At 38.0% G+C, this 24,861-nt stretch overlaps 1 long non-coding RNA gene across 1 annotated transcript in view; it reads right to left on the bottom strand.

Moving 5' to 3' along the window:
• LOC116562683 overlaps positions 1 to 6,852 on the bottom strand; it is a 58,855-nt gene extending 52,003 nt beyond the window's left edge. The window contains exon 1 of the long non-coding RNA XR_004274056.1: positions 6,079 to 6,852. This is a non-coding gene — a long non-coding RNA (uncharacterized LOC116562683). The remainder of the gene's footprint in view (positions 1 to 6,078) is intronic.
• Between the last annotated feature and the right edge of the window lie 18,009 nt (positions 6,853 to 24,861).

Genomic DNA, 24,861 nt, shown 5'->3' with positions numbered 1-24,861 from the left:
AGTAGGCTCCAGGAACCCATTCATTCCTAGAGTAAAATTGGGTATTTGGCCTATAGAAAATGGGAGATTCTTCCTCCACATAAAAACCTAGCTACCCAAAGCCACACCATCAGCGCCAAGTACTATTTATGGAGCACTCACCAAGTGTCAGGCACTTCACCTAAACAACCTCAATTTATACTCACACAGCAGGCCAGATACGGAGATGCTGTTACTATCCCCCTTTTGACACTGAGAAAGCCGAAACTAAGAAAGAAGTAATTTTCCCAAGGTCAAATGTTTAGTAAATAGGAGAAACAAGATTCTTATCTAGAGCTATCTGAAGTCAAACCAATTCATCCACATATTGCATTATAACCTTAAATGCTAGGGCAAATGTGCTGACAATGAACTTCCACCCTGCCTCTAACCCCCTGCATCATGCAAATTCTTAAGATTTACCTCCAAGAAGCTCTGATTCATAGGTGTTGGGAAAGCCCCAAGAGCTTAACAAATACACTCCGTGACTGTTAGGTTCATTAACTATGAGACCCCTAGGCCTTGAGAGCTCTACTGGTTGGGCTGGGATTTAGTTACAAAGACCCACCCCCAGACAAAAAGCAAGTTAAGTCCACTTTGCTTTTCTCTGAAAATAGACTTTGGGGGTTCCCTGTCCATATATGGCCAGATCATGTAGTTTGGGAAAAGATTCAGTAGAATGGAATATCGACTGTGGACTGACTCTATCTTGGAAGATGGTCTCTCTCAGGAACTAGAGACATGAGCTTGTGCCTGTACAAGGAAGTGTCTGGTCACTTTTCCTACTCAGCTATCACGGCCGATGAGATAGGTTAATAAACAGGCAGACCCAGAGAAGTTAGGATAAGGAGAGGAAGGAAATAGTTTTCCCTAGAGCTGGGGTGAGTTACCAGCCTGTATCAAATGTGCCCTATTTATTTGGCAAGTTCTGCTGACAAACAACCTTGTCTGCTCTCTCCTGAGGAATTCCTGATATGAACTGTTGAACATCCATATCCTTCCTGTAATCCACCCTCTGTGTGAAGCAGAGATTTCTTCTGGAAGTAAAGCCAGCCTTGCCATTTTGGCTGCCAGGTTGGCATTAGAATAGTGGAATCTTGTAAGCTGCAACCCGCCCCCCCCAACCCCAGAGAGATGGCACCACATTGTGCTGGGCCTGCTGTTTCCAGCAAAACAAGCTCATGTGTGGTTCACTGCCTTCCCTGGAATGTCCGGGAGCAGGAAGAAGGGGTCCTCCTGCCAGACTCCCCAGTTTCACTCTCTTCGCTTCTCTGGAAAATTTTATCTCATGAAACCTTGTACCTTGCTTTCAGGATGACCAGGAATATTCCATGGAAGTGGAAAGTTAAGGAAGATAGAATGCATGTTGGTGCAGAGAACACCAGTCTCTGAATGCCGGACCATAAAAACCTTGTGAATACACAGCATATCTGTAGAAAAGTCTATGGTGGCAAACACTTCTTGTTGAACTCTTACACTTCCAGCTAGTGATGATTTCCAGCTCTTCCTAATTGATCTGTCTGGAGAGGATGGCAGGGCTTCAAATCTAAAAGCTCAGTTAAAAGGCCCTGGGACACAACCTCCCTCCAAAAAAATACATGCCAGATACCTATATATTGACGTCTTTTTATGAGAAGCTGATACTCACAGCCCTCTATAGCAGTGACTGTCTTCCCAAAATATACCTTGCTCTCAGAGAATCAAGGTTGATAATAAATATCAGGGTGTGTGGAGACCAAAATAGTGCCTGTTTGTACAGTGACAGTATGGTTCATTCATTCATTTATTCATGCAGTAACTAAGGCAACAAATATTTATTAAACACCACAGGTAAGCAAGAACATCTATTCAGTACAATAAGGGTTGTAATAGGGGATGCAGAATTACTGTTGGGCCACAGAGGCAGGCATCTAATCTAGTCTAGCTGCTGGGAAGCAGGAATGCCTTCCCCAAGAGGGTAACACCTAAGCTGAGATGTGGAAGGTGAGTAAAAACATGTGTAAAAGCCTAGGGACTGAATCTAAGGAACTTGAAGAAGTTCAGGGTGACTACAAGGGAGCAGTTGCTACATTAAGAAAAGTCTCATTAACTAAGCAAAGTAGGTATTGCATCAGATTGAGCTCTGTAGGGTACCACTGAGATATTTTTAGAAGGGAATTGCATGGAAAAAAAATGGATGTTTAGAAAAGGCTCACCTGGCTGCAGTGTAAATAATTCATGGGAGGGGTGATCTAGGTGTCAGGGGAGCCTGTTGAAAAGGCTTTGCATTGACCTGAGACAAAGATCATGAAAGGCACATCTATGTGTTGTCAGTGGAATAGAGAAAATTTGGATGGATTGTGACTTATTTAGGAGATACCGTTTAAAACAAAGCATGGACATATAAATTATTTCAATTTTAAATGGTGTGGTAGACTGAGTAATGGCCTCACAAAGTTGTCCACATCCTAATTCCTGGAATCTGTAAATATGTTATTTTATATGGCAGAAGAGATCATGAAGATGTAGTTAAATTAAAAACCCTGAAATGGGGAAATTATCCTCGATTATCCAGGTTGGCCCAATCTAATCACAAGGGAAACAGGAAGTCAAGAGAGTCTGGGTCAAATAAGATCAATTTGAAGATGCTGTGCTGCTGGCTTTGAAGATGAAGGAGGGGACCAGGAGTCAAGGGAAGCAGGTGGCTTCTAGAATTCAGAAAATGCAATGAAATGTTCTCCCCTACAGCTTCAGACAGAACCCAGCCCTGCCCATTCATTTCAGACTTGTGACCTCTAGAACTGGAAGATAATGAATTTTTGTTGCTTTAAGCCACTAAGTGTATAGTAATTTGTTGTGTTAATAGGAAACCAATACAGACGGGAAAACTAAGTCCTGGCCCCTAATAGACACGTACTAAGTATGTGTTTAGCTAATGCATGAATGAGGCTTAGACAGGTACAGTGGATTCTTTAAAGTAACAAGGCTTCTAAGTTCTCAAACTTACGTGAAAAGTTTAAAATCCCCCTTACCTGATAATAGTGGTTAACTCAAGATGTGAAACTTGGGGACAGAGGAGAAGGGAGGCTTATTTTTCACTACAGCTTATTATACTATCTGATTGTTACCCTGTGCACATATTGCCTATTTAAGAAAAGTTAATGACCCTTGTCTTCAAGTCTGAGGGATAAGGCAGGTGTATAGATCAAAATAGAAAAGAAAGTAATCAGTAACTCAGTGTCACATCTGAAGGTAGTTACTGTAACAATTCAGTATTTTTGGATATGCTCAGTTAATTAAATCTGAATTTCAGTGCCTATGTGCTCAAACTACCATCCACCCACTATCTTTCTCTTCCCCTTCAAGGGTTTCAACTCTAAGAATAGTTTACATCTATACCACCCTGTCCCTTCTTAGCCCCATGAAATTTGGTGTGTACTCTGCCCCAAACAAAACGCTAAGCTGCTCATTCTCACAGGGAAATGATATCAACTCGTGGGCAGAGAACGACTTTTGAAGACAAGAGCTAGAGTTGAAACCTAGGCTCCACATCAGAGTGACCAAGAAAAATTTATTTAAACTTTCTGAGCTTCAGTTTTTCCATCTGTGAAATGATGTAATATAAGAATTTATTGGTTTATTTGTTGTTTTTAAACAGAATTCAGTCAAGCACCATATGTAAAGCATCTGGCATGGTATATGGCACTCAAAACATATTAGTTCAATTTCCCTTTTTATGCATGTTCTTCCCTTTTCCACAGTAGCCAAAGCTTTTATCTCGGGCCTTAGCCTCTCCAAACTTTCTGCAGTATAGAACCACTTTGATCTCTCTTTCACCCCCACACTTTTCTCTCCCACTTTATTTTTTTCATCCTGTAATTTGTGCAATAGAAATTTTACAAGGAATACAAAAAGTGCAGACATTATTCCAGCATTATGAAATGAAGATGACTTAAATCTGACAGTTGTGCTCATGTGAGATCCCTTGGGCCATTTATAGGCACCATTTAAGTTCAGAACTCCACAGATGCTTCATATGTTTCTGGTGATGTATATGGTTGTTACATGTAAACCTGTGATAGGAGTTCTTGCCACAAAGATGCTGTGTAACACACCCGCCCCAAACTCAGTGCCTTCCCACTCTCCTTCAATTTCACGTACATAGATGTACAGGCTGCCTGTGTTCATCTGACCTAGAATTGGTTCCCTTGGGTGGTTCTGCTTGAAGTTGTGGGACAAACGGGTGTGGATCCAGCCTCATCCTGAGACCAGGCTGAAAGGGCAGCAGGCACCTAGGGTATGCTCTTTTCAGGTGGTGGCAGAAACGCAGAGGGAAAGCCCAACCGCACAAATGCAACGCCCCAGTAGTGGCCCAATAAAGTCGCAAGGCCAATGTCAAGAGTGAGAAGGTACATTCTGCCCACCATAAGACTGTAGCAAGGGTGTGGCTAGACACCACTACTAGGGAGAGTGGAGCACTGGGAGCAGTTATCTCACCTACTGCACTACCAATCCACCTGAAGTGAGTAGCAAGTAATCCTCCATTCTTCCCCAGCTCCTTTCCACAAATCCACACCAGGAATTCACATCAGCCATGAAGGCTGTGACTAATCTTTGCAGTTGGGGTTCTAAATCAATAATCTAGAAAAAAACTTCATTTAAAGTGTCATTAACCCCCTGGAATTGTAAGTATTCCCAAGCACATGGGTTCATACCTTTCTGTTGAGAGAGTCCAAAACTTTTACCAATTCTCTAAGAATTTGAGAACTACTTCTCTTAGTAGTCACATATTCACAGCCAAGAGCAGCTCTTTAGGACAGCAGCAAGACAAAGCTATAGTATTAAGTTCTGAACCTGGGATAGTCAATGGCCTGAACCAGTTTGTGCCACAATCATCCTCCCCAGGAACTTCACTTGGAGCACCTCAGCCTAAACATCACCTCACCACACCAGTCTTCCCTGATCACTTGAATTGATATAGCTCTTCTCATCCTCAGTTACTTCCCTATGCCATCGCCCATGTTATTTCCTAGGTCTTATCTCATTTGTGCATTAGTTACTTATTTTCTGTCCCCTCCCACTAGATTGTAAGCTCCATGTCCTTATCTGTCTTGTCCCCAATGTTAACATAATGTCTAACACATAGTGGAAGCCCCCTGTGTATGTTTAATTTATGAAATGAATGAATGAATGAATGAGCATCACTGGGAAATGCTAGATATAGCTAACAACACATCATGGAATTGATGGGTCTCTAGAGAATGCTCTCCCCAAGGTGTTTGTGGGAAGTTTTGTAAAAGTGTGTGTTAAAATGCACACACATGGTGGATGGGCTGGGAGAGAAGCAGGAGAGGGAATTAAGGTAGTTTAACCATCTGTGCTTTATTCTTCACTTGATTTGTGAGTGATTAGCTTCTAATAAAAAAGACATTTCTTCACACACACACACATGAACGCACACATGCGTGCACACACACATACACACACACACATCCCCCAGAGTCTCCTCTATGTGAGTGTATCTCCTAGACTTCTGGTTCTCATCCAGGGACAATTTGCCTGCCAGGAGACATTGGCAAAGTCTGAAGACATTTTAAATTGTCACAACTTGGGGTGGGGGAGCTGCTGGCATCCAGTAGGTGGAGGCCAGGAATGTTGCTAAATATCTTGCAATACATCCCACTTTATCACCCACTACAAAAAGTTTTCTAGCCCAATATGTCAATAGTACCAAGATTGTAAACTCTTGTTCTAGACCCAGAAACTTACACATTTACACACACATCCATGACATAGTAGGATCCCAAGATCATCTTGGCTAGCCAATTCTCTAATCTCTGATCAAGATATCCAGACACCAGGCCGTAAGCTCATTCTTGAAATCTCTGTCTTAAAAAAGTTTTGACAAATATTTACCAGAAAACCTCTTATGAAGCCAACACTTTCATTCTCTCATTTAGGGAGTATTGCAAAATCCCATTTGACTAATGAGGAAGCTGAGACTCAGAGAAGTTAAGTCATTTGTCAAAGTTACACAGCTGGAAATTGCAGAGTCAGTGTTCAAACACTAGTTTCACTCACTTGTACTCAGATGTCTTTCTTCTGGCCACCAGCACTTCACTTCATGTTCTTTTTGAATAGTTTTGTTTTACGTTACTTTTCTCTGTCTGGAGAGACCCAAGCTGACTTGCTTGCATATCAGTGCTCCAAAGAGCCCTCTTGTTTAGTCAACTTCCCTATGCAAAGATAGAGACAGCACCACCCCAAGAAGCATAGATATTTGCTGCTGCTGCTGCTGCACAAGCTTCTATCTCTCAGTTCATCTTTATTCCTTCTTTGTATTTGTACTTGCACAATTTGGGGCAGTTCCAGGTTTTCTCTCAACCCCAATGTCTGTCAGTCTGGAAAGTGTCATCTGAAGCCTTCCTAGATTCAGAAGAGTTTTCTGGGTTGTCCATAGAAGAATCCTTTACACTAGGTCACCAACAACCCAGCACCTTCCCAGGGGTGTTCCCTTGGCTCTACAGCAAGACAGCTCCACTGTAGCTATAGTGACATCCAAAGATGAATGCCATTAATGCTCCCAGTGCCACTGAGTAAATTTTTAACTCTTTCCTGCCTGCATGTTCAAGTTACACAGCTAATACACAGCACATGATAAGTGCATAATCTTTCAGATTAATCTTGACAATAAGCAAACAAACAATAAATGAATGAATAATACATACAGACCTAAAAATAATCTGAAAGTGTTGTTATTCTCATGGTACTTATGTTTTAATGAAGAACTTTTTATTTAGTTCATGTATTCATTCAACAAATAGTCACTGAGCTTCTATGAAGCTCTAAACCCTGTGCTAGATGCTAAAGCTTCTATGAAAGCTTCTATGCTGAGCTTCTATGAAGCTCTAAACCCTGTGCTAGGTGCTAAAGAAAAATATATAAACCAAGATAGGCAAGGCCCTGTCCTCAGAGAGCTTACATTCCAGTGGCAGGTCTGGACTTTGTCATGGCCTTTTTAATATATAATTATGAAACAGAATAAGTGAGCTGAGGAAACAGTGTGGGGGCTCTGAGAATGTTTATCAGAGGAATTTCACTGGATCTCGCCAGGACTGGGTAAAGAAATCTTTCCTAAGGAAAGAACCTGGAGGACCCTAGCCCTAAAGGAAGATTCTCCAATATGAGAGTGTTCATGATCTGAGGCAATTGATAAGCATGGCATTGGGAGTAGGATATGCCACCCTCCTGGGGTGTCACATATTCCACACGTGCTAGGTGACATGCTTTGCCAAGAAGCAGAGCTGGGCTGACAGTCCCGTTTTCTAGGAGCAGTAGCTGAGTGCAGTAATTCTTAGACTTCCCACTTGCTTGTTTGCCAGAATAACTTCTAAAAGTTTGGTGCCTCTTGGCAAAGGGTATCGTTTTTAATATGGCAAATGTTGAAAGTGTTAAACAAAACTGTTACTCTTTAAAATGCAATCAATAGTAAGCATAGTAATTTCATACCTACCATCACCCATTTAAACATGAGCAAGCTCTCCTGTAACAGTCAGATATTTTACATCCCTCACAGAATTTTAAGCTCATGTAATATATTTTGATGCTTGAAAACCTTTAATTGTTCTATTTTCTGGCTGGATAGTATTCAATGGTGCATATGTACCACAATTTCTTTATCCAGTCTATCATTGATGGGCATTTAGGTTGATTCCACGTCTTTGCTATTGTGAATAGTGCTTCAATGAGCGTATGTATGCATGTGGAGAGGATCAGGAAAAATAATTAATGGGTATAGGCTTAATACCTAGGTGACAAAATAATCTGTACGATAAATCCTCATGACACAAGTTTACCTATGAAACAAATCTGCATATGTATCCTTGAACTTAAAATTAAAGTTAAAAAAATAAAACCTTTAATTGATTGTACCTATTTGCTAAAATATGTACATAAATTGACTTTTAAATTGATGTTTAAATTTTAAATTTTGTTCAAACCTAGGACTATATGGTTCAAGTATTAAAAAGAATTTCTTCTATATGGATATATCATTATTATTACTAAACATGGATTAAGGTGAGATTCATACATTACAAATTTTGACAAATATTTATGAAGCAGAAATAATTCAATTGTATTGTAAATTCATCTATTAATGAAGATGATTATGACAAATCACATGAAAGAAAGAGGATTCAGTATTGATTCTATTTCTTTTTATATTTGTTTTTATGAACATTAAATGCCCAGAAAATTTGTTCACAAAGTTAGCTACATAGAAATGGAAGCTTCTTTTTAAAACATTGTTATTCAAATCATTATTGCAACTGAGTTATGAAAGAAAAACATTCAAAAATATTTTTTAATGTTTTGAATTATCCTTTTGGCGTCCTGGAAGCTTTTTATGCTAGTCCAATGCACAGTAATGAGACTCCCAATGAGTAAAGATATGGTCTTTTGTGTTTTTTTATGGGAAATGGGAGATTATTAAATAATGAGGAGAAATTGTAGGGTTTTTATCAGTTAGCACAATTTGAGAAAAGTTCATATGGAAGTTGATAATCCAAAACCAAATTTCTTTACGTAGCTCTCAGAAAATACTTATAAATCTTCAGGGAATATATACCCCAGTTTGAAGACCACTGGCTTTGAGAATCATATCAGTTTTTAATTACCTCTAAAGACTGACAATATACCTGGTTTTTGTCCAACATGTTGACTCCCTCTTCCAATGTGGGAGAAAGGCCATCTTGGTGGATGTTATGAACACCTTCATCCCCTTTCAGGGTGAAGGGCTCCCTCCAAGATTTTTCATACTATATGCCAGTGCAGGGTGAGTTCTCCTTTGAGAATTAAACACCAGGAAGAGAACTGAGAGGATGGAATGAGAATGGATAGCACAACTTGGTCTGGGAGGTCAAGAAATGCTTAACTGGAGCAGTGACATCTAACTGAGGTACAAAAGATTAATAGAAGTCAACTGGACCAGGAAGGAAAGTAGGAAAGGGAAAACATTTCAGGCAGAAAGCATGGCACAAGGAAAAGAACTGAAGAAGAGAAGGGCATGAAGGGTCTTATAAGCTAGGAGGAAGAGGGTACATTTTATTCCTCATGCAATGGGAAGCCACTGAATGGTTTTAAAGGAGGAACTAACGTGATCAGATCTGAACTTCTATACAGTCACTCTGGAAACTGCTGATGATCAAGCCCCTGAAGCATAAGTGCAGAAGAGGGATGAACAGGCTTAGCCTAGAGCAAAACAGGACTGCCACCACCTCCATTCTTCTAGACAGCAGAATGCAACCTATGATAATTACTAGGCTCTTTTCAGCCCCTTCTCAGTGGACTCCAGACACTGATGTCTTCTTCCATCTCCATGCTGTTGAGTCACTTCTCTCAAACCCTGTTAGTGAACATTTGGCTTGCTAGTCCCAGAATAGGACTGCATAGCTCTTCATTCTCTCTCTTTCCAAACCAAATTATTGATCTATTCCTTGATTAAACTGCTTTGGTGCCTGATGACCTATATATTTAAGTGTAATCTTCTCTCCCAGAAACTTCCCCAGATCTTTTTATTCCCTAAATGGAATGTTGGTGGCAAGCTGTTAATAAATATTTTCATCCCATTACACATGATATGATCATATGAGTTGATATGGCACCTATGGTATATCTTATAATACAACATAACACACCATAATATATTTGAGAGTTAGTGATAAGAAGTCCATAATGAATGATTTATAGCCCCAAGTAAATATGTATGGGATTAATAATAATTATCATTATGAAATGCATATTTGATTACTGAAAGCCTTTTTAAGGTAGTGCTAAGTTCCAGGTTAAACTGTTTCAGTGTTTTATAAAATAAGATGACAAAAATACCAAATTCATGAACTATGAATAAATATTAAGTGACAAAATAATATATTGTAGGATAAGTCTGAAATGCCCTGGATTGTGGTAGGTGGAGAGGAGATGTAATTCGTTTTGTTGCCTACAAAACTTCTTACAGTCCTTATTGTGTCATGCAAGTCTTTTAATAAATTTCCATAATATGATATACAAGGTTTCCCAAACACATTTGATCACAGAGCACTTGTACCCAGAGCACCCTGCTGATTGGCATTCTGTGGAACATGCTGCAGAAAACACAGTAGCTGGAGAATGTCTCAAGCTTTTTTCATTTCTTAGTGCCCTGGGTTTCTTGGACCCCACCTCAACCTACTGGTAAATCCCATTTCTTGGCAAGAACATCCCTCATCCCCTCTTCTACTCTCGAGTCATCTGATCTTGCAACCTCCAGTGCAAAATAATTTTTTCCAAGTTTCAGTTTGAATAATGTGATCTCCTTATGGTCAAGAATCAAATCTTACTCAACTTTGTACATTATAGTTGCCAGTTTATGGAAAGCACTTAGTAAATAGTTGTTAAGGAATGAATAGTAACCAGCATACAATAGATACTTTATAAACTGTAACTATTTTCATCCTTCTCCTAAAACAGAATATAAGAGATTACATAAGTGTGTACAGTGTGTTTCAGGGACTCATTGTATGGAACTCATTGCAAATATTCATTGGTGCTTGTGGTCTTCATGCACGATGGAGCCAGTCTTTGCATTTTATGAACGTTGTAGCTGTGTGGAGCAATATTATGATAATTCCACCACTCTCTGATTTCTTAGCAGTTACACTTATCTTCAACTTTTTACACTCAGTCCAAGTTCATGGTAAATGATTCAGGATAATCCTTCTCTTTTTTTGTTTTCACAAGTTAATGACCAATTAGATGAGGAGATTGAGAGTTCACTGGGGAAGTAAAAATGTAACTTGAACATCTGAAGAAAACCACTCTGGTTTCTAAATGCATTGACTTTCCTTGAGTTACCGTAAAAAGAGAGAAAACCCACATCTCAGAAACTGCTGTGTGCGCACATTTGTACATTAGAGCCCTCCACCCCAAGAAAGCCATGCAAAGCACGCAATACATTTCCTAGAAAAGGCAGCATCACGGAACAGATCCTCCTAGGCCACTGCTATGTGCTCCCTTCCAGCTCTGCAGCTGGGCATTGGACTTTCATCTTTTCTGGGCTGCTCCAAAGGCATTTTGTTCTTGAACAGGAAATACTGGGCAGGGAATCTCTGTCATGACTGCTTAATGCCTGGTCTTGGGACAGAGATGAAGATCACTGTCACTTCCCCAGAGTGGTATCTAGGAAGGACAATATCTCTGGAAAGATAAGCCATGCCTTCAAAGGGTTTGTACTCATCTTTGGCCATCTTTGGCTATTTGTCTATAATCATGCTCACAGAAGACTGTAAAGAGGAAAAAAAATACAAATACTTCCATGAAGATATCAAGCCTTCTTACTGCCCAGAGGAGGCTGTTGAGAATTGAACCTGCCCTTCAGATCCACTGGATCTAGGCTTCTTTCCCCTCTAGCTCTATCTGAGAAGCAATATACAAGAACACATGTTTTGGTGAAACAGATTTTCTTCTAGTACCAGTTCCACCCTTTTACAGGACAGCCTGGAATGTTTTAGATGCAGTGATCAGCAGTGAATTTACAAAGATGAACAAGTCAACGCCCTGCTCTTGCACTACTTGCAGTCTAGTGGGAGAGAAAGGGATGTGGGAAAATGTTTATGATATGTTGTAATAAGGACATTTCCAAGGGAGACATTAATTTGGGTTAACCTCACCTGTGTATGGTACTCAGGAGAGCTAGACAGAGACAGGAATGCCTTAAGTAAATTTTGAAGTATGAGTAAGTGTTAACATTAAGGTTGGCTATATTATTCTATAGGAATAAAAAGTAACTAAATCTAAATGGATAACCAGAAAGTTCATTTCCTGCTTATGCAAAGTCCAATTCAGGTGTTCACAGTCAGGCAGCTCTACTGAGTAGCTGTTGCTCACACAGTGATTTAGTATCCTCATCCACATCAATTTAGGGGTTCTACTATTCCTTAGGACCTCAGAATTCTTCTGAATCTTAGGTGGATTGTCTTCATCTTCATAATGAGAAATGACACAGAATATAGATCTCTCAAGAGGTTTTAAGAGTCAGCCAAAAATTGCCCTACATCACTGCTATTCATATCAAACTAGCTAGAAATAGCCTCATGGCTCCACTAAATGGCAAAGGAAGCTAGGAAATGTAACTTTTCTGTATTCTCAAAGGAGTATGGAAGTGTGTTTGATTACAGTATTAGTTATGCCACAATAGGATTTATCAAGGAGCAAGAGAAAAGCATGTCATGGGAAAGGAATGAAGATTTAGCTTTGAAAGTACATGGTGGGCTGTTCCTCAATGGGAGCACCAGGAAGAACAGAGCCTTTCAAGAAAAATATGTTTGGAAATCAGACAGAAAAACTAATGGCAGAGCTAAGACATTTGTGGAAGAGGGTTTCAAAAAGAGAAGTGAAAAGTTGGTCTTGGAGTTGGTTGGGGTACAAGCTGGACTATTCCACTGGAGCTAATTCTTTCCTGAATACTACACACTTGGCCTCCATTCCCTGCAAAAGGGATAAGTCCCCAGAGAAGTTCCTACAAAGGACGATTTGACCTATTTAAAAACATGAGCTGGTCTTTCCTTTTTCTTTTTTATGTCCAGAGAGACCCCAATGTCAGAGACCTAAAGATCTTCAGGTGAATCCAGGGCTTAGTTTTTGATGCAGGAGCTTCCACCACCAGCCGGAGCCTCATGAAAACAGCTCCATTAGTGTGCACATGGAAGGCTTGAAATATACAGTCCATCAGTCACGAGCACAGGCAATTTCCAAGCAAATCCTGGATGATGGGTTCAGTGAAGGGAGCTTTTGAGACCTATAAAGGCATGGTCTAAAATATAGATTGGAGGCCTTCACAGAGAACTCTTAAGAAGAAGATGCAGGCCATCGCAACTAGACTTGATGCCTACACTCTGTCTTCTGACTTATCTTTGTAGGTTCTGAGATCAAATGTGTTGATTGACTCTAACTTCCAGCCTGTCAAAAGGCATGGTTTTTTTTAAGTTTAAATAATTATTGACTTTAACTTCTTTTGATAATATGAACTTATTACAAAAAAAGTTATGTAATATGGAAAAGTAGAAAAAAATGTCTAAAACCTTACTACTCAAAAATTGAGCACTGAGCAAACATTTTTCTAGAACATTCTTTATATTTAAGAAAGAAGGAATGGAGGAAGAAAAGAAGGATGGAAGGAGGGAGGGAAGGAGGGAAGGAAGGAAGGAAGGAAGGAAGGAAGGAAGGAAAAGGGAAGGAAGAAAGGAAGGAAAAGGGAAGGAAGGAAGAGAGGAAAGGAGGAGGGAGGGAGGAAGGAAGGAAGAGAGGGAGGGAGAGACAGAGGTAAGAAGAGTGAGAGAGGATAATGTATTGCAGTGAAACCATATTTTACATCCTGGCATAGTACATTTTATACTTTAACACAAAAAGTGATATTTATTAAAAATTCAAAAGAAGAAAACAAGCTTCAGAAAAACTGTCTTCAACTGATCCCTCATGTTAATAGGAATGCCTTCACCTAAACTTCTTCTTAAACTACTCACTGGGGCTACTCTGCCATCTACCATTTTTTAGCCTTTCTTGATTTCTTCATTGACCAAATATTTGTTGAAGGCCTACCCTGAGCCAAGCAAGCACTAGGCTAATGCAGGAGGTTAAAAGGAGCAAGACTGATGCAGTTCCTATCCTCAGGGAACTTAGATAGAGAAGAATGTTTCTAAAAGCATGGCTCAACATGCCAGAGAGTCTGGCTTTATCATTATAGTGTAAGGCCCAAGAACCCACATTTTCAACAGCTCTCCAGGTGACTTAGATACACATTGCCATTTGAGAACCACTATGCTAACAGAGCTTTTATGTAAAAAAAAAAAAAAAAAAAGATGGATAATTCATTGCCCAGAAATAGCATGGCAGGTAAATATGGTTGTCCCAAGTCAGGAATCCAGGTCAAGAGTCAGCAATAATCCAATCTGATGGAGCTAGACTGATCATTATGCACAATCCCGTGGTGTAATTATGTTTCTTCCCTGATTCATACACGGGTCTGAGTTATCACTGAAATAGTGAGGATATTTCCTTTACAGAAAGCAGCATCTTTACAGGTAATAGACTTTGGCAGATGTTTATAGCAGGATATATCCTTTGGGTAACCTACTAGATACGTTTTCAAGAATTTTGATGCAAGAATGTTAACCCCAACTTCTATGAATATCTGCCAGCAGCGACTTCTGTGTGCCCTGGCAAATGTCATGAGGACTTACTCTTTAGCACAAAGATTCCCAGAGAAAGAGATCGTGTACTGCTGAGGATTAGGCTCAGCTCAGCTAGAAGCTGCGTCCTCATCTTGAAATATTTAGCTAAAAAAAAATGTTCTTTCTCTGTTTGGTTGAAAGGAGATCAAAATAAGTGTATAGAAGTTTAGATCTAATGTGTATCCTGAGAACGCACTCAAGAAAGATCTAGATGAGGGAGAACTGTGCTTTCAACATTTAAATAACACTTTAAATGTTGAAGCTAACCATGCTTAGCATGATTACATGAAGCCAGGTAGAAATCTACTTAGTGGATTTATGCAATTATATAAGTTGAATGAATGCACTGTTTGGAGAATATAAAATATTCCGATGGCAACTTTCAGTTTTTTTGTTTCTTTTTTTGTTTGTTTTGAGATGGAGTTTTGCTTTTGTTGCCCAGCCTTTAGTGCAATGGCACAATCTCAACTCACCACAACCTCTGCCTCTCCAGTTCAAGCAATTCTGCTGCCTTAGCCTTCAGAGTGGCTGGTATTACAGGCATGTGCCACCACGCCCAGCTAATTTTGCATTTTTAGTAGAGAAGGGGCTTCTCCACATTGGTCAGGCTGGTCTTGAACTCTCCACCTCAGGTGATCCACCTACCTTGGCCTCCCAAAGAGCTGGGATTACAGGCGTGAGCCACTGCGCCTGGCCTAACCTTCAGTTTCTAATCACCCTCTAACCCTTTAAAGCCCTTTAAAGACATATCTTTAAAGACATGTGTTTCTAATGACTAATTATAAGTATTATTTTATAAAATTCTGAAGCTACAGAGGTTTACATAAACCTATATATTTTAATCATACATAAACCTACATATTTTAAGCAAGACTCAGATCTTTTTTTTTTTTTTAACATCAGTTTAGACAGGAGTGAAGTTTAGTGTTTCTAGGTTCTGGGAAAATAAATATTGATTGCCACAAGCAGGTTTAACTGATAGCCTTATAATTTAAAACTACAATTTTAAAAAGTCAGATTCAAAATTCCAAAGTCACAAATGTCTGGGGCATACAGACAGGCAGCCCATAATACCCCAAGTACCTTAGAGGACATCACATATCGCAAAAATTGATGTTAATACTAATGACTTCAGGTGATCAAGAAATTTATGTTAGGCCTGTATATTCTAATTAAAAGACTTGGAGATGTACAGTACAATTGAAAATTTTCTCCATGATAATATTTTGGTCTTTTATGGGATTGGTTTTTATCATGGGTAGAATTCACTTGGGCAGAAAGCCTCTTTCCCCAATGATTAGGCTTGTCAGATGTAGCAAATAAAAATACAGGATGCCCAATTAAATTTGAATTTCAGTGAAATAACTAATCAACTAATCATTTTTAATATAAATATATCACATCCAATATTTAGAACACACTTATGCCCCATGCGATATTTGAGAAATAATTATACTAAAAAATCATTTTTGAAATTTAAATTTACCTCGGTGTCCTGTATGTTATATGGAAACCCTATCAGTGACTAAAATGAAACCTATATTTCAGAATGAGTACATTCTGGAATTGTTGCACTTAAGAAACCTGGCTAATTCTATGAGTCAGCTCCACAGAGCTTTCCAGAAGAACTCTATAAACTTGAGAATAAAATAACCTCCTAATGCAAACTACTCTTTCCTCTGAAAGTTTCAAGTCAAGTGAGATGAAAATTTGAGACAGACCTGCAGGAGGTATGCAAATAAAGATTGTAAGCTCTAGGAGAATTGATTTCAAGGAGCAAATTAATTCACTAAGGCTACTTGTGAAATCACCTCCATTGAAATAATGGTGAGGGCTAAGACTTTTATTGAAGACAGAGCATCACAACACTCATTACTAAAATTTCCATGTAATGTTATTGGAGATCCTGTAGTCTGTTTCTCTCCCTCAGTCTTGACCTATCTGGAAGTCTTGTCTAATTCTCCTCCACCTGGTTAGCTGCTTCTTTCTCTACAAGTCTCCATTTTAGCTCTAATTCCATGATTCCATAATTGTCTGTTTATCTGCAGAGTTCTTCCAGTAGATTCTTTAAAGAACATGGATGTATTTTCTGACTTTGTATTGCCAGTGGTAGAACAGTGCCTGGTATGCAATGAATACACAATGGATGTTTGGATGGAAAAGAGGGAGAACGAATGGATGGACGGATGGATGATATGGTTGAAAATATTATGTTGTGCATATGGAGAGGGAAAAAGTTGCTCTTATACTTGTATAAGATTGGTCATAGTGGGCAGGGCACGGTGGCTCATGCCTGTAGTCCCAGCACTTTGGCAGGCCAAGGTGGGTGGATCATGAGGTCAGGAGATAGAGACAATCCTGTCCAACATGGTGAAACCCCATCTGTACTAAAAATACAAAAAGTTAGCTAGGCATGGTGGCAAACACCTGTAGTCCCAGCCACTCGGGAGGCTGAGGCAGGAGAATCGCTTGAACCCAGGAGAGAGAGGTTGCAGTGAGCCTAGATCACACCGCTGCACTCCAGCCTGGTGACAGAGTGAGACTCCATCTCAAAGAAAAAAGAGTAGTCATAGTCACTTTATTCATATTTGCCACAGCTTAAAAAAGCCAATTTATCCACAATTAAAAAATGGACAAACAAACTGGTATATTAACCCAATGGAATTCTACCTAGCAATAAGAAGGAACAAACTACTGATGTAGTATGCACATGATGGATAAACTTCAAAAATACTGTGCTGAGCAATAGAAAACATGCAAGAGTACATAATATATCACTCCAGTTTTGTGAACATCTGAACATACAAAACTAATGTGGGGTACAAAAACTTAAAAACAAAGTTTTTCTGGGAAATGGAAGGTAATGGAAATTGACTGGAAAGGGGCATGAGAGAACTTTCTGGGTGATGACATTGTTCTATATTGATAGTAATTTAGGTTGGATAGGTGTATGCGTTTGTCAGGAGTCAATAAACGCACATGAGATTCATGTGTTTCATTGGAAGCAGATTTTACCTCTTAAGAGGAAAAAAAGTAAATACTGAACTCTGTCTACATGCAGTAGTATTTAGAGGCAATGTAATGATGTCTGCAATTTGCCTTCAAATGCATCCAAAAATTAAAATGGATTGATGACTGGTCAGAGAGATACACTGATACAAGATAAAGCAGGTATAGTAAAATGTTAATGGTAGAATCCAGGTGGTGAGTATATAAGTCTTCACTGTAAATTCCTTTCAATTTTTCTGTATTAGATATTTTTCATAACAAAATGCTGAGGTAAAAAGGAGCTTCTAGTTCACATAACTATCAAGGGCTGCACACTAGAAAGGAGTCTGAGGTTCCCTGAGGATATTTTAGACCTTTCTTAGGGTGTGTAAATTACCTTTGAGGCTTTCTAGGGAATCAATTCATCCATCACCAGATTCCCAAAAAACATTTGGCCAAACTGGATACAACCAGAGAGAATTCTACTCAGGATATTTTTCATTACCCCAGCCATTTCAGCATTTTCTCTCTTTGAAACACTCACCATTATTTAAAAATGAAAATAAAACCCCATCCCCAGGACTCCAGCTCCTTCTCTTATACCCATTGGTCTCTGTTTGCCAGTGTCTGGCTGAGGGAGGCCATGTCAGAGTCGATAACAGGTCTATGGGAGATGACTGACTCCGGGGGTTCGTGCCAGGCTCAGCTGCTCTCTTCTGCAGAAGTGTATGCCTGAAGATCACTCTCCCTGACATAGTTCTGCAGCTGTTGAAGGAGAGAATTTACTCAGATGAAATTTAGGCCCAAGGGGAACTGGAGCATCATGCCCACAATTAGAAGTGACATGTGACCCAGAAGTGAAAATCTGGCTGCCAGAGAAAGGAGTTTTTTGAGTTGTTCTGATTTAAGAAAACTGCCTTTGTAATTCCTCCCCAAAGGGACCAGGAAGTTTTCTGTTTGGTCAGTTAAAATACAAAATAATAATAATAATGAAGGTAAGAAATCCCTTTTGAGAAAGAAAAATGTCACAGGCACCTTAGAAAGGGAAGAAAGAGGGCTGAAGAGCTCAACCACGTTCCGCTGGAAATGTCTGGGCCTTGTGGTCTTCTACTCAGAGACAGATTTAGATTCCTTCCGCCTACAGACAGTTGCATTCCTCATCGCTGGAGGTATGCAAACAGACAGCGGACAAGAATATGAGAGGTCCCTAAAGATGATTAAAGAACAGAGTGTGGTCCCCCCTATATTTCATATACTGAAGTCCTGATCCCGCAGTATACAGAATGTAACCATGTAAGAGGATAAGGTTTTTAAAGAAGTGATTAAGTTAAAATGAGAATTTTAGGTTGGAGCCCTAGTCCAATAAGACTGATGTCTTTATAAGACGAGAAACAGACACTAAGAGTGAGCATGCACAGAGGGTTGACCATGAGAAGAGGCAGCGAGGGAGCCGCCATCTGCAAGCCAATGAGATAAGCCTCCGAGGAAACCAACCCTGCCTCTAGAACTATGAGGAAGTAAATTATTTAAGCCACCCAATCTGTGGTATTCTATTAGGGCAGACTTAGCAAACTAATACACTCTCTGAAACTTCTGGGCAGTGCATTATCCATCTTTTTGACATTGAAGCTGTACTAGCACAGCGGTTCTCAAACTGCATTGTGCATCCAAATCATCTGAAGAACCGTTGAAATGCAGGTTCCTGAACTTCACAGTATAACCATAAGGACAGTCTTTCTGGCATACTGAACCATGCTTTCAGAAACATTCTTTTGCACTCAGATTCAATGAGGATGGGGACTGTGTCAGTCTTGCTCCCTTTGATTCCCTGCACTAGCCTAGTGCTTGGCCTCGGCTGGGTCTTCAATAACTATGCACAAGTGGGGCTTGAAGTAGATGGTTTTCCAAATTCCACCTTTGAAGGTAAGCTGCATGGGGGAAAGATCTTCAATTTGTTCATAACATACAGGATTTCCTGTATTATTCCAGACACCTATTATAGTCCTTGACAGATGGTAGGAATTCAAGAAGTAATTGTTGAATGAGTGAATCTTATAAGACGTTCTAGAGAACTCTACGTTAGTGAAATTGCAGTGCCAAGAACATAATCTTTTAAACTTATATATGTTGGCTCTTGATATCGTTTTAATATATCTATTATTTCATCTAATTATTTTATGGTTTAATTTTAGATATTTGGAAAATATAGGCATTTAGAAAGAAAATTAAAGTCTCCTGAAATCCCAACCCTTAAATATAACTATGGTGAACATTTTGGTTTGTTTTCTTCATTCATAAAAATATATGTTTAGATAAATTCAAAAGAAAATGCAAACACAATACTTTTTCTTTTTTCCAAAGATTATATTTTCCCATTTTACTGCATATTTTCTCAAATAGGATCCTTAACAAATGCGTAATATTCCATCATGAGAATATCATCTAAAATTTGACTTAAATATAATAGAAAAGAAGAAAATGAATGCACATGTCCAAAAAAAATCAGTTTGGAAATTGCATTTAGGGGGGTGAAATATGTTTCCATGTTTTATTAGGTTGGTGCAAAAGTAATTGTGGTTTTACCACTACTTTCATTGGCAAAAACCTCAATTACTTTTGCACCAATCTGTAATTGGCTATTTGGATGGCTCCTTCTTTTCAAAAATTTTTTTTATTGTTTTATGCTTAGAAAATATTTCTCCACGCTTAAATCAGTTAATTAAAAACTTTCATTTTCTTTACGGGTATTTCCATTACCAAAATAATAAATGCTCATGATGCAAGTTTTAAAAGTATATGAAACCTAAAAGAATTTAGAAAGTTGTCTCTAATATTCTGAACTTCTGTTGTATTCCTCCCCATCAATTTGCAGTGTACATTTTTATATATTTGCTGTCATATATTACCTATAAAATTTTATATACTAATTTTAAGTTTATTTGTATGATTATAAAATGAACATCTGATCACTGTATAAAATCTGGAAACTATACAGTATTATGTGGAGAAATTAAAAACAACTAAAACCCAATCTCCCAGGCAGAATCACTGTTACATTTGTTATACAATACTTCCTTCCAGTTTTTTTGGTTGTATATATTTTTACATAATTGCAGATGTGGCAATATGCACAAAATTATACTGTTTTAATCATTCATTATTTTGCATCTAGAATTCATACTCATGATAGAAAATTACATATCTAAAAACATAAAATAAAAGATTAACTAATGGTAGTAAGTCAAAGAAAATACATTTTAATAACTGTATATTACCTTATAGAATAGTATTCATGTCTTCTTTGAAAAGCAGTCAGAGAATATGCATCTCATATTATGCATATATGTCTATACATATGACACAATACTTGTATTTGTATTCGCAAGTTTTCTATGTAAGGTAATTTAAACAGAAGACTAATGACTGACGTGTACTCATTAAGTCATTCAATGTTTGTTCCTTTCTTCTATATTTTGAAAGTCCCTCAACCTTGCCCTTCAAGTTACTGACTTCATTTTCTGCAGAGAAATTCTACCCTCTACTCCCTCCAATAATGATTTTAATTATCTTCTTAAAAATTAGTTTCCTTATGTCAACCAGATCTTGGCCAGTTTTTTTCCTTCATCTATTATTGTCTTACAGCTTTCTGTTTACCATTCAGAATTGATACTCTGCTTTTTGGGCTTTAGTTTGTGAAATTCTTTCTACTTTCTTTTTTGCTTTTGATTAAACATTTTTTGTATAATTGTAGATCACATGCAGTTTTAAGAAATGATACAGAGAAATCCTGGTAACCTTTACCCAGTTTTCCCCAGAATTTTAATGTTAACATCTTGCAAAATCACAGTGCAGTGTTCACAACCAGGTTATTGACGTTGATACAGTCAAGATACAGAATAGTTCTGTATACTTCTTGTTGTTCTTTGATACTCACACTCACCTCTGTCCCCCTCCTTTGGCCTCCCTTTGTACCTGAATCTTGGAAGCCATTAATCTCTTCTATGTTTCTGTAATGTTATCACCATAGGAACGTTTTATATATGGGATAATACATTATACACCTTTTGAAATTTTTTTTCACTCAGCATATCCTAGAAATTCAAATGAGTTACTGGATTTATTTTTATGTTTTGACACATTTATATAAATGATATATGTAATTACGAGGGACAGACTTTAATTTCCATGATCAAGACTTTCTAGTATTAATACATTTGTGTAATCCCCTTGAGTGTGAGCAAGACCTCTAATTTTCTTCTCATCCATGTCATGAGGCAAAAGTGATGCTATATATGTGATTTGTTCATGTGATTATGTTAAGCATGTATCTTCATCTTGCTAGAGTCTCTTTCTCCTTTGCCAATTTTGAAGAAGCAATATGCCATGAAGGAAGCAGTCATATTAGAAAAATTCACGTGGCAAGGAACTTTAAGTGACCTCTAGGAGCTGCAGAAGATTTCTTGAAAGAAACTAGAGCATGGCTGTGCATGCCAGGTATAGTTGTGCAGCCATAAGAACATAATTATCCCAACAGACTGAAGGATATTTGAAGTAATTCCTTCCCCAGTGGTGCCTCTGATGAGACCACAACCTTGGCTGTCACCTGGAATGCAACTTGGTCAGATGCTGAAGCACAGAGTCCAGTTAAGCTATGCCAAGATTTCTCACCTACAGAAACTGTGATATAATAAATGTGTGTTATTTTAAGCCACCAAGTTTTTGGTAAAACCAACACAGTAATCTACTGCAACTTCTTTTTTCCACTCAATGTTATATTTTTGAGATTTGCAATATTGTTTAATTGTTTTACAGAATTTCAATGCCTATACAAACCACAACTTCTCTATTCTACCACTAATAAAGGATGTGTTTCTCCTTCTTAAATATTAGAATGCAAATGTTGCAGAGAATATCCTTATATTTACGCAGGGCATATACAATAGCTTCTCGACAAAATATATCTCAAAGTGAAATTACAAGTATATATGCATGTTCAAAATTACTACATATTTCCAATTTGCTCTCAAAAACAAATTTTTAAATACCATTGTTTTCTACTTTTATCTTTGGTATTACTCCATTTATTCATAAAATGCATTTTGTCTTGAAATATACTTTTTTCTGTATTAACATATTAACACTATTTTTATTTGCCTTCACTTTCAAGTTTTCTATATCATATTTTTGGTGTTTTTCTTATAAACAACAATTAGCTGAATTTTGTAATTTTTAATTCAATTTATGATTCTCCATTCTAACAAGTTTATCTGCTACATTTATTGTGGTGACTCATATATCCATTTATTTCTATAATTTTATTTTGTTCCATTTACTATGTTTTTTTCTTTGCTTCCCTTTTCCCTTTCTTCTTACCTTCCATTGGGTTTTCTTTATCCTTTCTCAATGTCTTCCTACCCTCTGATTGCTTTGGAAAAGTAATTTCTTTTACTAATTTTGAATGGATCCTTCAAATATTTCATATGAACAAGTGGCTTAGGAATGATACAGTAAGCAATTAGTATCTCAACACTTATCCAAAACAATTTGAAACCTTGGAATCCTCCAGCTCCAAATGTCCCATTCTATTTCACCTGCTATTTGTAGAACTCAACGTAGTCATTGTTATTTTTGTTTTATACTATTAGTGCTTCTATAGATCTAGTTATAAGTTAATTAACATAGACTGGGCATGGTGGCTCATGCCTATAATCCCAGCACTTTGGGAGGACAAGGCAGGTGGATTGCTTGAGCCCAGGAGTTCAAGACCAACTTGAGCAACATGGTGAAACCCCATCTCTACAAAATACAAAACTTAGCTGGGCATGGATGCACACCCCTGTGGTCCTAGCTACTTGGGAAGCTGAGGTGAGAGGATCACTTGAGCCCTGGAGGCAGAGGTTGCATGAGCCAAGACGGTATCACTGCACTCCAGCCTGGGTGACAGAGTAAGACCCTGTCTCAATAAAAAGTAAATTAACTTTAAATAAGTAAATAAATGTTTACTAATGTCAATGATTACCAATCCTGCTTCTGTTCCTCTCTTTCATTATGGATTCAATTCTTATTTTTCCTGAAATGTAATCTTTAGTATCTCTTCCAGAGAACATCTGTAAGTAGTAAATTCACTCAGTCTTTGTTTCTATGATAATATCCATAATTCACCATCATACCAAAATGTTACTTCAGCTGGATATAAGATTCTGGGATGATGGTAATTTTCTCTCATCCCATTGAGAGTATTATAAGACAATGTTTTGGAATTTATGATTGCTGTTAAAAAGTTTGCTGTCAGTATAATTCTTTCCTTTATGAACAACCTCCTTATCCTCAGTTGTTTTAAATAGCTTTATTTTATCTTTGAGGTACTTACATATATCTCCCAGTTATCTAATTTTCTTTTTTTTTTTTCAAATATATTGTTTATTGTGTTGAGGATATAATTTTAAACCCTGAATTTTTATCTCTAAAAATTTTATTTGGCTCTATTTCAATTTAGTCTATCCTTTTATTCAGTGCCTCGATCTGAATAGTATATTTCTTCCTATACTACATATGCTTTTAACTATCTTATACATGGGTATTTTACATTCCTGTGACGCTATTATTTGATTATCTCAATTTGTGCTCTAATATTTACTATTTGTGGTATATGTACTTTTATAATTTTTCATACCATAGCTATCTTCAGATAGATTTTCATCATAGTAATCCTGCCATTTGATTTTAGGGAGATTCTTTCTATTATGCTTCCTTTCGGTAGAATAGGGGTATACGGTCATTTAAACCGATTTTTATAGATTTTTTTTTTTAACTCAATGGATCTAGGGCTACACAAAACAGAAAAGCACATATTTGTAGACTTTATTTTTCAGGAAAAACTTTTCATTTTGCCTTTAAATCCTTTTGTTTTCATTTTCTTCTTATTTATTCAGTTTATTCAATAATATGAGTGTATTCTTTCCTTTTTTTTTTTTGAGACAGAGTATCGCTCTTGTTACCCAGGCTGGAGTGCAATGGTGCGATCTCGGCTCACCGCAACCTCCGCCTCCTGGGTTCAGGCAATTCTCCTGCCTCAGCCTCCTGAGTAGCTGGGATTACAGGCACGCGCCACCATGCCCAGCTAATTTTTTTTGTATTTTTAGTAGAGACGGGGTTTCACCATGTTGACCAGAGTGGTCTTGATCTCCTGATCTCGTGATCCACCCGCCTCAGCCTCCCAAAGTGCTGGAGTGTATTCCTTATGGAGATATAACTTATAGAGTACACAAATCTTAAGTGTATGACTCAATGAATTTTTATGTGGGTATGCACGCAACTACCACATAAATCAAGTCGAACTTTTCAGCACTCCAGAAAGCTTCCCTGAGCTTTCACCCAATTGGTCTATGATTTGGAGTATACCTTTCTAATTTCCAAAGATAACCACTACGCTGACCTATAGCATCGTTCATCAGATTCATCTGTCTTTAAACTTTCCACGAATAAAATCACACTGTAAATACCTTTTTGCATTTTCTTTTATTCAAAATCATGTCTGATAGATTAAGCCATGTTGTTGCATTTATGATGGTCTTTGCTAGATGGTATTCCATTGTATGCATATACCACA

The sequence above is a fragment of the Sapajus apella genome, unplaced genomic scaffold, assembly GCF_009761245.1.
Source record: "Sapajus apella isolate SASKATOON/1434 unplaced genomic scaffold, GSC_monkey_1.0 scaffold33, whole genome shotgun sequence".
NCBI classification, from domain to species: Eukaryota; Metazoa; Chordata; class Mammalia; order Primates; family Cebidae; genus Sapajus; species Sapajus apella.
This window is presented reverse-complemented; position numbering and strand designations above follow the sequence as displayed.